The sequence below is a fragment of the Tinamus guttatus genome, unplaced genomic scaffold, assembly GCF_059628265.1.
Source record: "Tinamus guttatus ecotype Peru unplaced genomic scaffold, ASM5962826v1 Tinamus_guttatus_pri_ptg000432l, whole genome shotgun sequence".
Taxonomy (NCBI): Eukaryota; Metazoa; Chordata; class Aves; order Tinamiformes; family Tinamidae; genus Tinamus; species Tinamus guttatus.
In genome coordinates, this window is record NW_028288966.1 from 83,139 (window position 1) to 97,977 (window position 14,839).

Consider the following 14,839-nt stretch of genomic DNA (forward strand, 5'->3'; position numbering starts at 1 on the left):
AATTGCTTTTAAGCTAAAATTGTACTCAAGTTCCATCATGCCCAGTGAAGGGCTGTGTTATCAGCTAGCAAGAAACCCGAAAACTTATTTATCCTGTACAAAAAAAAAAAAAAAAAAAAAAGCACGACAGTCATTTTCAAGTGGAGCACAAAAGTGCAAAGGGTTAACACAGTTTTTTTTTTTCTCAGAAAATATTAATATTACTGGAAAGTGGGAGACAATTGTCTGCAGCAGAGACATAGCAAGGGCAGAGCCTGCGTAGCTGTTCCACATCTCTGTCCTGCTGTGTTCCGCACCAAGCCTGGGCCCAAGCAAGTGCTGGCGCTGCCAAGCGCAGGCACCTCTCACCACCCTTTGCAACGTGCTTGGCTCCCGCCTGGTTCCTGCTGGCCCTGGGCACATCAGTGTGGCCAGTGTTGTGGGCGTATTTTATAGAATGCGGTGCTCTGTCCATTAAGGGTTGTCCCTTCTCTGTATCTAATCTCATGGAGCAGCGCAGGGTGTGAGGAGACCTGGAACCAGAGAAAGGTGCTCTCCAGGGCTCGGAGATGGGAGCTGTTGCTGTTGTGCAAGTACATTAGCTGCTTTCTGCTGTGGCCATGCTTGGAGCACCTGTGTTTTGCATAGCACCATAGAACTTAGCAGCACTTGCTCATTGACAACCCTGGAGCTTCAGAAGTAGGTCAATGGCCCAACAGGATGCGTATGGGGGGAAAAGAGTGCAGGGCCAAGAGCTTATATTAAAATCAACCAAATATATATTTATCCCTGCTGTTTGAATTCAAGCTTTGGGTCTCATCACATGTGCTCTTCCCATTCCCAGTAGCTTAACCTATCACAAAACCGATGCTTTGCACCTCAGTGAAGTCTCCTGCCATTCTCAGGGGATTGTAAAAATTGGTTATCTGCATACAAATTAAAACCAGTATCCGCAAGGTCCAGTTTCGCTCACAAATTACCACATGTACATAATTTGGACTCGAGCCCCCAGGCAGTGCACTCCTCTCACTCTGGGTATGAAAGCACACGAGCGGGCATGGAAAGTGCTCTGTGCTTTGGCTGCCGGGCAAGCGGCCCCGACTTCGCCGGTCGCTGCTAGGCGCAGGAGCGCGGAGCCGGGGCCGCCGGCCCGCAGGAAATGCGAGGGTGCGGGCTGAAATCGCGGCGCTCGGGAAGCGCTTCCGAAGAAGGGTGGAGGCTGCGGGCCTGGCCGAGGGGTCGCGGGCGCCGCCGGATGTAGCGCCCCCGCCCGCGGGGCTCGCGCAGCGCAGCGCAGCGGCCCTCGCGCTCCCAGGAGCCGCGCGGCGGCGCTTGCGGCGGCAGCACGGGGGAACGCGGAGCTCCGCGGGCCCGGGCTGCTCCGCGCGCCGCCTCCTCCCGCGCTCTCTGCGCGCCGCGCCGCGCCGCACCAGGAGGGACTGTTGTGGGGTCTGCGTGTGACATGTGCCGTTGCCCCCACCGTAAAACTAAAATTAGCGAAATGTCAGGAATGGAGAGATTGATTCGCCCAAGATGCAATTATCATTTAAAAAGTGCTTGATTGAGGTGTTGATGTTCAGTGATTTATTCTGCATACCATATACATAATTAAAGTAGTGGAGTGGAGTAATTTATCAATCTAGTTTAGACGAGAGGGGCAAGGAAAGGAGCTGCTGCCCGCTTTTGGGCTCTGATCCCGCCCCCTTTTTGCAAGAGTGAAACTGATTATTTCTCCAGCTCGGGAGGAGAGAGTCACTCGTTTGGGATTGTGGGAGCAAGAGAGACGCGGAGAAGAAGGGAAAGGAGGAAGAGAGAGAGGAGCGGAAAAGGACACCTCATCAGGCTTGTAGTTCGAATCCCTTCCTTGCCTCCCCCTTTCTCTCCGCGATGTTACAAAGGCTCTGAGCTGCTCTCCTTTTCCCATTCGCCTGCTGTCACTTCCTTCCTGGACGCTCTCAGGACGAGTCCGGTTACTTTTAATCCGACGAGCAGCTCCGGCACTTTCTCTTCCTCCGCGCTGCGCACACCCACACAGCACGCACACCCGCACACACCCCAGGCATCTCCCGGCTGCTTATTGGATTGACTTTGAAGCTTGTGCGTGTGCTTCAAGGAGGCTGCATGGTGAACCAGGTGGTGAATATTTAAAGGCTGCAAGAAGTAAAGGGATTTTTGCTTTTTCCTGGGAAAGGAAATGTCTCAAGGACTAGCCTGATCATCTAAACAGCTAAATGTTTATAATGTAAGTACACGTGGAATTCAGTGTTGCAATGAAATATCGTGGGCATTGTACAGAAGCCCCATATATGTTTTCTATTGCATTTGGAGAATGTATCAGTTGGTGTATGTGGATTGGGATGGAGGCTGCTTGCAGACTTTTGAAGTGGATGATTGCACTGTCAATTGCTTGAAAGTAACTTTTCAAAGAAGTAACATTGTTAAATCACTGTCTAGTCAAAGTACTGCAGGCTTGTCCCTATCGGTGTCATAAGTGTTTAAACTTCGATGAAGTTAGTTTGCATCATTTTGTATGCTTGATATTGCGAAGTGCTTGGAGCTTATTTGGTTTTAATAGTTCACCAAATGCTATGACCTTGTAGTGCTTGCACCCAGATTTTTCTGACTAAGCAAACAGTCCAGTTTGAGTGAAACGCTCTTAAACTTAATTGTATCATAGCTCTTCAGTTCTTGAGCTTAGGGAATGCATGCTCGTCAGTGTTTAACTTCGTGCATCTCTCATTCAAATGCTTAAGGTTGGGATGGAAAGACTCCTTATTGTTGTGGAGATTTAAGATATGCTTCGTACCTCTATGGGAATAGTATGCTTTGGTCTTTACACAGTACTATAAGTAATCTCTACTTTTTTTTTTAGCATGAAGAAGTAGGACTAATCAGCTTTATAGAACTGTTTATTTTAATTGCGGTACAGATACTTCGGGGCTAAGATAAAGTTTAATATAAGTGAGGCACTTACTATTACATATTGCATCAATAGTCTTATAATATGTATATTTTACATAAAACTTAGTGTGACCTTCTGTCAGCTTGAAAAACAAAACAAGTATAAAGGTAAAATAATAATTCATTTTCTCAAAAAAAAAATAAAAAACAGCACAGTGCAAAGCAAACTCAGTGAATCACTGTAGGAACTTAAACATTATCTTTTATAGAAGAGTTCTATTTTCTTTTATTGTATATAGCAATTATTATTAGCAAAACCTATATCCTAAAATCAAATACTGTAATACACAGCTTCAGACTAAAGATTTAAGAGAATTAAGCAGAGAAAGGCACTTTGCCAGTATTTCACTGGTGATCAGAAGAGAATTGTCTTGACACAAAATGAATTTTTCTAGCATATGTTTAATGATGAGCTTAATGGCAAATGTCCTTGTTTCATATCTTTACTTTAAAAGTACTGCAAGATGAATGGCAAACCAATTGTGTTAGATGAAAATGCAACTAGTTTGCTTTTTATTGGCACTTTCCAGGGTATTGTGCTTGAAGAGTAAAGATGTTTATATGGAGTATAATAACTCTAATCCCTGGAGGCTTGGTAATATAAACACCTGTGAACCAGTTTTAACCTCTGTATTACATTCTGATTTCCAATTCAAACATTCAGGCATTTGATCACTTTGGGGATTTGTTCTTTTGTATACTTTTTTTTTTTTTTTTACATGATGCTAGGAGCCTAATAAGAAATAATAATAAAAAAGTTTCTTTATCAGTTTTATTAAAATACATATATTATTTACATTTTATATGTATTACTCTGTCTACATTTCATGAACTCGTAAATTCATATTGAGTTTGATAGCAAAGTCTCTGCTCATTCTTAAGTCCCTTTGGAAGTAATGGAACATTTCTTCGAGTAAGAACTTAAGAGACTGGCCCTTAGTTCCATGCATCTGTGTTCCTCATGGTACAAATCCTTTTATTTTTAAATCTTGATATATTTTCTTTTTTAACTAATAAGAAACATAGATAGTATCAGAAGAAAATCCTAGGGCTTGAATGCGAAGATCCTCTTTCACACAATGCAGGACTTACTTACACAGCTGATGCTACTTGTGTGAAGATGGACCAGTCACATGAATAGTGGGCTGTGGGATCAGGCTTGTAGAAAACATAAATATAGTGTTTTCTTAGGATAGAGATGGAATGAATATTGCTTTTGATTTCCTTATAAATGAAGGTAGGAGTCAGATATGCTTGTATACTGTTAAGATTACTTGAACAAGAAAAAAGGAAACAGGCTTAAAAAAAAGTCTTGTGGGAATTGGTACTAAATGATGAATAACGTGTCTTTTAGAAACATGTTCCTGAGATGCTAATTTTAGAGGGTCGTATGGATAATCATACACATACTTACTCTCTATGAAGTTTCTTTCATTATAGCAGTCGGATAATTTTTTCTTAAAACTTTATATAGGTGTTCCCTCCCCCCGCCCCAAACTCCCTTTATTTGTGGCCCTGCAATGTATGTATTCAAAATAGACACACCTATATTAAACAGTGTTGTTTTTTTAAATTATCTAATACATGTAAGACAAGGAGAATGAACCTTTCTGATGCTTTTTTGAAAAGTTTATCTCTGAAAGATTTTGCTAGTGAGTTGAGTAACTCCCTGTTTATTAGGTAAATATAACTGCATAGAAACTTAGGAACTAAATAGGAGTTGTGGACTGAATACTTTTGCCTTTTTACACTTTGTAATAGGTAAGAGAGCTAAGGAGTATTTCTATGACTCATTAGGCAAGAAGTCATGAACTGATATTAGATGCTTGAAAGAATGATCACTTTGTCTTACGATACGTTGACTCTAGTTTACCTGTTGGACATAGTTATTTAAATTACATGATAATATATTAAATCCAAAAAATCAGACAATATATAATTAAATTCTTTTGAAAACTGATTATGAAGATGAACATAAATAAGATGCTACATAATTTCAAAAAGTTTGTAGTCTCTGCTTCAGCATTTTGACATATAACTGTAGTGGTTATTTTTGTGACATAATTTAGCTTTTTAAGTTTAGCTGTATAATGTTAACAGAGATTTTTTTTCTACATCCTCATTCAGACTGTAGTAAAAACATTTAAAAAAAAAAAACACGTAATTTTAAATAGCTATGAAACTTTAAGAATAGGGTTTGTATTCTGGTATATTGAAAGGTTGGAAATACCTTTTTTTGTGCCTTATTTCAAAAGCAAAATGGGCATAGAAGAACTCTGGTTAGAAAGCACCACTGGTGGTGCAAGTGAAAAATTGCAGGTGGGAGCAGGGGAGAAGAGAATTTCTTAATTTTCTATTTTTTAAATAGTGGAATTGCCTGACACTTCTGACAGCTTTAAGGTAACTTTCTCAGGCCAATTTTACATGTGGACAGGTGATTTAAAGCTGGTGTCTTCAGTCCTCCACCTTAATCTCACTATCTCAGTGACTGCAAAGCTTATCTGTTCAGTGGGATCTGTCATCTTTAGGAAATCAGACCAGATTATAGATGTGATTCACAAAACCAACAGTGACAACAAAGTCTTACGCGCCTTACAAAAGAAGGATTAGGCAGTTTGCATGTTGTTTTGATTGGGGAGAGATAAAAGCTGCTTGCTGCAGCATGGCAAGGCACACTTCAATTTCAATTGATTATTTTATAAGACAACTATAACTCCATTGCTTAGTCATTATTAAATGCAATTTAAAGCAAGGAATATTCAATTTTGCAATTATTAGGTTTGTATGACTTGATACTAAAAGGAAGAGCCACTTGTAGCATTGGTATACAATTTTTCAAAAGCACTATTTATTCACCATTTCTGGGAAACAGGTTTAAAATTTAGTAGGTGATTATCCTGGGATTTTTAAGAACATTTTTGCCTAGATGATATCCTGCAATAGCAATTAAAAGTTCTTGAAAGACTGTACTAAATTCACAGTGCTTATTAAGCACTTATCACATTATCACAGCACTTATTCTATTAAGATGATGCATGCAGAAAAGAGTGCATAAATGGTATCAGGTTTTTTTTGCAGTTCTATCAGAAAGTATTATACTGAGGAACAAGTCGTCTTAGTTGAGAACTATTCTCTTATACTTAAAAATATAATATAATATACTTTGTGTTGCATCTGTGAACGTGGCACCCTGACCTGAAAATAGTTAGCAAATTAAATGTTGCCCTTTATTTTTATTGATGAGAATATAATTTTTTAGCTATTTGCATAATTTAGTTATAAAACATACCCTTTAAGATTTGGGAGTATTAAACTTCCTTGATGATTACTTGTATGCTAATTTCTTACCTTTTTTTTTTTTTTTTTTTTTTTTTTTTTTTTTAAACAAACAAAAAAACCCACCTTTTTTAACCCATCTGATGCCTCTTAGTGTTTTACATAATAAAACACTAATGAGTCACCCATAAATGTAGACATTGGTTTTTTTCATTGCCTTCCTCTTATGTGATACATAAAATTAATATTTATATATGTTTAATTTTGTGTGTGTTATAATCAGAAAGGAGACCCCTATAAACTGAGATGTTTCGTCTTAAAGGACACTACGAAGCACATTTCACTTTTCCTTGCTTCTAGCTTTGTCTAGCTGTATTTGGAAAAGTTGGTATCGTGCATAGCAGGCATTCTTCTTTTCTTTTTTCCTTTTGTTTCCCTTGTTCCTTAGACTAACTTTTCAACAACGTATTATGGGTCTCAAATGGGAATTTAAGAAGTTTCGGTAGGATGGGGTTTCCAAAAGTTAGCCCATGGAAATAGGCAATAAATGCAGCCCTACAAGTGTTTGAAATAACTTGGAAGTGCCTCACAGCCAAGTAAAATGAAAAACAAAAAGACTACTCTGAAACATGCTCGCTCATTATAGTCCTTAAAGAATAGTTAAATTGTTATATTCTGTAAATGTTCTTGGTTATTTTAATGCCATATAAAAAAAAATAACTGTGTTAGGCAAGTTTTCAAGTGTGTGAATCTGTATGCATAAATTATTGAAGCAGAGCTTGGCATGCTAAAGATTGAAATACAGTGTCCTTTTCTTACCAGTTCACCCTGGTCATAGAACTCATCAATACCTGAAAAAGCATTCAATTATATTAGATTTATATCATGTAACAGCAGATTTTTTTTTTGAGGGTTAAATGTAATTTTCAAAGTTATCAGGCGTCAGTGTGACAAAATATAACTTACAGGCTGTGGCTGTGTATTTGGGCTGTCTGTATAGTCTTACCAGGATGAAGAAGCAGCTAAGGCTGAGAATGCTTTTGCACAATTTAATTTCACACATTAATGATATATAACCTATTATTCTAAGGCTTTCAAGAAAAGCAATGGATTTCCCAGATACTTGTTCCACTGAGCAAATTTTGAAGAGAAATTAAGTGATTTTACACTTAAAAAATTTTAAGTTTACCAGGTAATATGTGATAAAAAATTTTCAGCTTCTTTTCAATGAATATATGGTAAATTTAAATGCCTACACCTATATACATGCAAAAAAAATTTTTTTTCCTTTCCCCACTGAATATAGAGTTCAGTCTACACATTCAGATCTCAATTGTGAATTGATACATGATTTTAAATAGGTTAAAAAAAAATGAAGGTTTTAGGATTGTGCCATCGCTCATTCTTGTAATGCTTTTTTTCCCCCCATGAGTTTTAAACAGTTTGGGGATGTGCCACTTATTTAAGCCACTAAATATCGGCTCCTATTCTACCCTGTAAACTTTCTTGTATCTTGAGAGCATTTCAGAGTATGCAAATGGCCTTCATTGTTCAGCCAGGAACACGCACAACACGCTGATATGCACAAGCAATAGGATTTTCTCATGAATTAGTTACCTTGCTTCTTCTCTTGAAAAGAGAAAGTAGAAGAATCTTTAAGGCAGATCACATATACAGTCATTAGCAGTCATTAACTGCTCTCTCCCCCCTCCTTTCACCCCCTCCTGGTGATATGGAAGGCAAAACTGGGTATCAGTGTACAATTCAGAAATGTTTGTGTGTCCTTATAATTAGAACACAATTTTCTTATTTAAAAAAAAAAACTTTTGTGTCTATTTTATTCTATCTTCAAGGGACTGACCAAAGGGAAATGATACCTAGAATAAAAGATTTATTTTGAGCCTCAGCAGAATTCCTAAATTTGTCCCTGAGTATAAGTAACCCATTCTGCTGATGTGATGAGTCAATATCTGAGATTGGTTTTTAACCATTAGTGAAGAACAGATTCTGCTTTTATATGAGCTTACACAGTTATCGTTATTTGTAGTGGAAGTTCTGCACTGAAGACTGTAACTCATTGATCCATTTTGGCACCGTCTCAGGCTCTCAATCCATATATTCAACAGTAAAACTTGAGAAGCTATAAGCAGGAACAGCAAAGCTGACTCAGTCACCATTTGTGCTAATTTAACTTGTCAGACTCGTTAGTTCTTTAATGCTAGAGTACTAGGAGGGAATTTGTTTAATGTCAGTTTTAACTATAACAACATTTTTTGTCTGAAAGCATAACCAAGCGCAGGAAGGATATTCTAGCATTTAGGATGGCAGCCTGGATTTGGGCGGTATGGATTTAACTCCTTCTCCCAGCACATATTTTACATGAGTATGAGGAGTTCACTTTGTGCATGCATCAGTTCCTTGCCTGTTAAATGAGGGTGATACTTCCCTGAAGTAAATTCTACGGCACCCAGACACTATGGGATGGTGGCCATATGAGTACTGCAGGGAGTAAACAAGATAATGTAGAGTATAAATATGTAGTTCCTCTTACGAAGTTACACTACAAAATAAAGTGTGCAGTCTGCAACAGACTCTTAGATAACTTCACTCTTGTTAGAGAGACTTTAATTAAAGTGTAGAACTTTCTGCCTCTCTTTGTTCATTTTTCTTCTTCTTTAGTTGTACCAAGGTATCTGTGTGTGTTTCTTCCACTGTCATCTGGCTCCTTCCCAGCAGATGCATGCAATCTGTTTTGCTGTCACTGACAGGGCTCAGTTTATGGAAATGTGACAGAACATGCTGCTGTAGTCACTTGTACAGGGTTCTCTTTTCAAAAAAGTAATTGAGAATAAATGCATTTATTTTTTTTTACATATGATACAGTCATAGGGTTTTATCCAGGCTACTCTGCATTGAGTTAAGCTCGATATTTGTTAAATGTGATGGCTTCTATAAATTCCTACTTTATGAATTAAAGATTGCCGATAATGTATGTAGAAAATCATCACACTAGAGTTGCCGAATCTTTCTGTTTCAAGTGGTGGCAGTTACCTCCAGCCATTCTGAAATAAATGTTGTAATAGTCCCAATATTTATTTAGAAAATATTACACTATTTCTTTTATTTTTCACATTCTAATTTATAAGTATTGCTGATGACCAAAAATCTGGAAATAATACATGAATTATACAAAAGGATATTGTACATGAGTGTATTCCTCCCAGTAAAAAAGTACTTGTCCAATAAGAGGTTAAGTAGACTAAAATAGCAATATGAAATGTGACCATTTTAGACTTTGTCTAAAAGAAAAAAATCTTTTAAAACTATTATCGTTGCCACTTACTGTCATATTGTGGTAACGGGTCCTAACAGAGATCAAGGCCTATAGTTTATGGTGCTGTGTAAATACACATTAATGGACCGCTTCTGCCTTAAAGAATTAAACAAACAAGGTAAACAAAGAAGGTGGAAGAAAAAGAAATACAGATAGTTCTGCTATTCAGAAAGTCCCGCTATTAAGTTTGCTATTAAGAATTGTTCTCATTGTTCAGTAGCAAGAGTTAGTGCGTTAGTTAAACTTTATGAAAGGTGTCTAAGAGGAATAATAGTGTTTATGGTCAGATGGGATGCTCCCATTATGTCTTTGCCAGTGGAAAATAAATCAACAGCTCAAATGTGGTAAATGTAACTTTGACTCAGTGCTTTTGCTGCTTTCTGTCTCTATCACTATGAGAACATGGATGATCGGAGTAAATTCCACATTGGGCTGCTAAGGTTACAGCCCCATCTGTTTTTTTAAAACAAACAAACAAAAAAAAACTATTAACATTAAATATGTATGGGCACACTAGATGTTTATTAAAGAATATAATTTGTTTTACAAGTTGATGCTGTCTGTAATCCTATTAATTTCATCCTTAATGATCTAACTCCCATCTTTGAACTACACTTTGTTCGGAGAGATTGATGTCTGTGGGTTTGGGTCCCCCCCCCCCCCTTTTTGATCGCTAAAAAAAAAAATTCTTCAACAGTGGAAATCTCCATTAATTCCCAAAATCAAAGACTGATTTAATGAGCTTAGTGACTTGGCTGCATCTGAAGTAGCTGTGTATAGGCATTAACATGTGGGAAAACAGAGGAGCAGGCAACAATGACAAATTCATTCCTGGCCAACTGTTCTTCCTATTCCTTATTCCTATGTTAATGTATATTAAATGTATCTAAAGATTTTTTTTTATTATTTTTAGAAGGTATTCTTCTACACTATTTCTTTTAGGGAAGTGCCTTTATATACTTTTGTATACTTAAAATGCTAAATTCTGAGTATGGCATTTCAGATTTTGTGTTTTTGGTGGGATCTATATGTTAAAAAGACTATCTAGAAATATGCACTGGTAGGCCATGTTACTTCCTATGAGCATGCATATGTATGTGTACATAGGAACATATATAGATATGTGCTTCATATATATGTATGTGTGTATGTACAGTTTTCAAACTGTGCTTGTACACCTCTGGGCATGCCTTTGACTGTAAATAAAACTGTCAAAATGTCTCTCCACAGTTAGACCTCATAAAAATAATCAGTCTATAAACATGCGGTGCTCTTTATTCACATGTATACAGTTACTTTATAAAATGAAAATCTTTCTTCTGTTGTTCTAGATGTCATTCTATATTGTGGCATAGAAATATAGTTCATGATTTTTAGTGTTTTTGTATGTAATTTTTATTTGGTATGTGTGTCTGTGGAGATGATATATATAAATATCCCAAACATTTTTTTTTCTTTTTTCTTTTATAGACAGGTCAGACTAGAAGATGGCTGTAAGTTGCTGTTGCAGATATTCTTAATACTTTTTTTTTTTTTTTTTCACAAGCTGCAACTTTCTAGAGTTTCTGCAAATACTTCTCACTTTTTAAATTACTCCTAAAATTTTGGGGGGATCAAAATCATTAATATAATTTTCTCCGTGAGACTTAAATATTTTCAATGTATCAGTTATCATGCATAAAGGGAAGTTGGTTGCTCGGAAGGTTGCTTATGCTGATCTCTGCCTTGATTACTAGGTTGTTAGCTCAATTTCAAAAATGTTAATCGTTACCACATAGCTATTACACTTTTAAGACCAAGATTACAGCAGGTTTAGCACGTGTATTAGTAGGTTGCCATATGTGAAATGAATGTTAGAATTTAATATATTACTAAAATGATAGATTTTTATATATGAGTATATGTTATGAGAATTGACATCCCTTTGCAAAGTTTCAGGAGAAAGACCAAAATCTAAATGAAAGACTGTGGAAAACAACCCCCTGTCCTTATGTCAACACTTATTTATCTTGTTTTATTCTAAAGCACTTTCTTTTAAACTTGCATATTAATTATACTTTGATGTTTAAAAAAAAATCTATAAGCTAACTACAGTTCAGCATAGCAATACTTTCCTTTTGGATCCAAATGCTAAGTACAAGAATCTCAAATCTGTTTGCCTAGAACTTCATGATCCTACTTGGAATCCGATATAGTAAAAAAGATGAAATTTATGCACCTCCAGATTGGACAAACCAGATGACAAATTTTAAAGATGAGGATTTATTTTATAGCACTCCCTTCCATAAGTTTACTGGTTTCAGAATCTGTTTCAGACATCACTGCTGAACTTTGTTGTTGATGTCATGAGGAAGAAAATATAAAGTCAAGATATTTTTCTTCCTCATTTTATATTTAGTTAATAATTTCCATCTTAGAAAAACAATCCATCAGAAAGCCGATGAAGTGATTAGCAGAAATAAATAGGTTGGGAGCTGCTTTTCCATAGATGCTATCAGTTTTCAGCTCAGCTTTCTGTTCCTTACTTTTATCTATATAGAACAGGGAATAATATTTTCAGTCTCCCAAGTGATGTTTTGGGAATAAATATTGGGAGTCCCTTAAGTGGTAGGATAAAGATATCTGTATAAACAGATATATACAATATGTGGATAGATATCGATCTCGAGTATAAGCAAAATATGTACATATTTATATTTTATGCTTTCTTGCACAGTTAAGAGTAGCTTTAAAAGAGCTAAAAAAAAAAAAACTCACAAAAGGGATTAGTTTGTTGTATGATTATGGTTTAGAAAATTAAGGTAGAAGCAACCCTGAAAAATTAAATTTTCTTATGGTTCACAGCGTGAATGTGAGCTTTCTCATTGAAAAATATGTTCTGATGGCTTGACAGTAGCCTTGGTTTCTGATTTGGGGGACCAGCATCTGTAGTGGTATGAAGCATTTTTCCTCTGTATCAGCTTAGATATGTCCCTTTCCTGAACAGAGGCAGCCTATTTTGTGCTATGTGTTGTACCCCAAAATGTATTAGTCATGACTAGGGTGCTTCAGAGAGACCTGACACAGGTAATGATAGCTTGTATTTCGCTAGCACTGCCTCTAGTGAAGGCACTGTTTGTTTGGGATTTTTTCTATCTCATTTGGGTGCTCCATTATGCTTTACCTACATGTCACTCTAGAAGGACTTATCCATAAACAAGGAGTCAGAATTGACCACTGAGTCTTAACATTATTTTCTAAAATATTTTTCATAGTATTCAGAAAAAAAAATTGTATTAACTGTGTTAAGATGGCTATGAATGAAGTAGCCTTTTGGCATGAGGGCTTCTAAATTATCTTGAAAACTGCATAAATGACAGAGATCTCAAACTATCTAATATCATGTTGACATTTTTTGAAATTGGCAGTGTTATTAAACTTAAAAATACACTGTCTCAATAGCTGTTCCAATTTTTGATTTCTGTTAGCTAAAAGATGTGAAAATAAGAACAGATGGATAGCTTTGTTTCCAAAGTCTTATAACTCTGTTTTAGATTGTTTGAAAACTTAACTATTGAAAATGAAATGTAAGCAGTTGAGGCTGTAATGCGCACTATAACTCTCTGTACAGATTCCCACTGTTAATTCCCACCGCTCTCTTCAGTACTTTGTATTGGGATTAGCGAAATGAATTGCAATTCTTCCTATAATCTAATTTATGTTTCTATGAAAAGGTAGGGGAGGGAACAAGACTCCAGTTCTGGGGGGGAGGAGGAAAAAAAAAAAAGGGGGGGGGGGGTCGTGCATAAAACTCCTACTCAAATGAGCGGTTCTATAATTTGCATCCCAATTAAAGTGATGCCTAGACAAGACCCAGTGGGCACCTCAACCATGAAAGGATCTTGTCATTATGATGAACCAGAAGAGCCAAGGCATTTCTGGAGCTGAGAATAGAAACAGTTTATTACAAGGAGGGAATACAGAAGCTAAGAAAACCTTCCTATTTATCTCTTGGCAACAAGACTACCTTCTAATCTTCAATATCTGCTCAAATTTTATGGCATGTATCTAGGGCATGCAAGGCAAAGTTTTTCTTCTCTTGTGCTTAGAGCACACTTCCTATGAACAGAAGCTGGCTCATAGACAGAAGGATTATATGCTATTTATATTAAAAAAAAAAAAAAAAAAAAAGCAAAGCAGCAAGATGATCCTTTGGTTTGTATCATCAAAAAGATTTTGCCCACTACTGCTTTCAGTCAGAAGTGCTGCATGCAGTAGCTTCTCCATAAATCAGGAAATAGCCGTGTGCATAGCTATTTCAGCATTATATTAAGCTAATGTTTTCCTTCCCTAAATACATACTGTTACATAATGCCTCTGAAGAGTTTTTTCACTTTCTTTAAGTTATAAGGCCTGACAGTGGAGGAAGGTCTCTCTGAGCAACTGAGTGATTAGAGTTTGACCGAGTGTTGGTTGAGCTGCCCCTTCTGCGTAATGCAGGTTCAATACAGTTGTGGTACCGTTCGTTGTTCAGTTTCTCTTCTGAACTGCTGAAGTCTGAGAAAGTTCCCTGTGAAGGTCATTCGTGCACCTAAGCTGAACTGATACTGGTATTGTTGCAATGTCATCAGTGAAACTTGTGCCTAAATCTCCTTAAGATTTTCTCCTCTTTTGCTGAGACCTTGTTAGCTCAAGAGAAAATCTGTTCCATGTCAGAGAATTCACAGAACGTTCTGTCAATTTCCTGACATCCTGAAGTGCCAAATTTTCAGTATGACGTAGCGAACATTACAGAAAATATCTAATTCTGTAGAACAACCTAAGACCAGAAAGTTTCTTCCCATTTGTGTCAAACCAGCATGAAGATCGATGTTATGAAAGTGCATGTTTGTAGCTTTTATGCACAAAGCAAAATATTCTTTGTGAGTTTTTGGGGTCACGCTAATCTGCATGAATTATGTGGTTTTGCTGGGGGTTCTTTTGAAGCCAAGCACCATATCATTAGAACAGGACCTCAAATCTTTTTCCAACGGATTTGGTATACTTCCTGCCTAACGCATACAAGTCATTCAGAAAACTCCTCCTTTTGCTCTCAAACTTCACTAGTTACGGTAAGTCAGAAGCAAGAAGTGAAAAGCAGGGGGTGAAAAAAAAAATATATGTTATTTTATCATCAGTATACTATTTTCAGAAGCTTCTGAAAAAAAATAACATTTGTCATTTGAGAGCTGCAGCTGTTAGTCTATTGAGACAGAGGGAATGGGGCATATATTGAATAATTCATGAAAGCGACTGCTATAGTTGACAGAA

The 14,839-nt window shown here is 36.9% G+C and overlaps 1 protein-coding gene across 8 annotated transcripts in view; it reads left to right on the plus strand.

Annotated features, from left to right (window-relative positions):
* The window catches only part of LOC104576022 (myocyte-specific enhancer factor 2C), a 126,338-nt gene that overhangs the window by 1,836 nt on the left and 109,663 nt on the right, over positions 1-14,839 (plus strand). For 6 of the 8 annotated variants that reach the window (XM_088531767.1, XM_088531763.1, XM_088531757.1 and 3 more), the window contains exon 1: positions 2,035-2,221. The exons of the other annotated variants lie outside the window; for them this stretch is intronic. The gene's annotated coding sequence lies outside the window, so the exon portion shown is untranslated. Of the gene's footprint in view, positions 1-2,034; positions 2,222-14,839 lie in introns of those variants that run through there. 8 annotated transcript variants of the gene reach the window in all.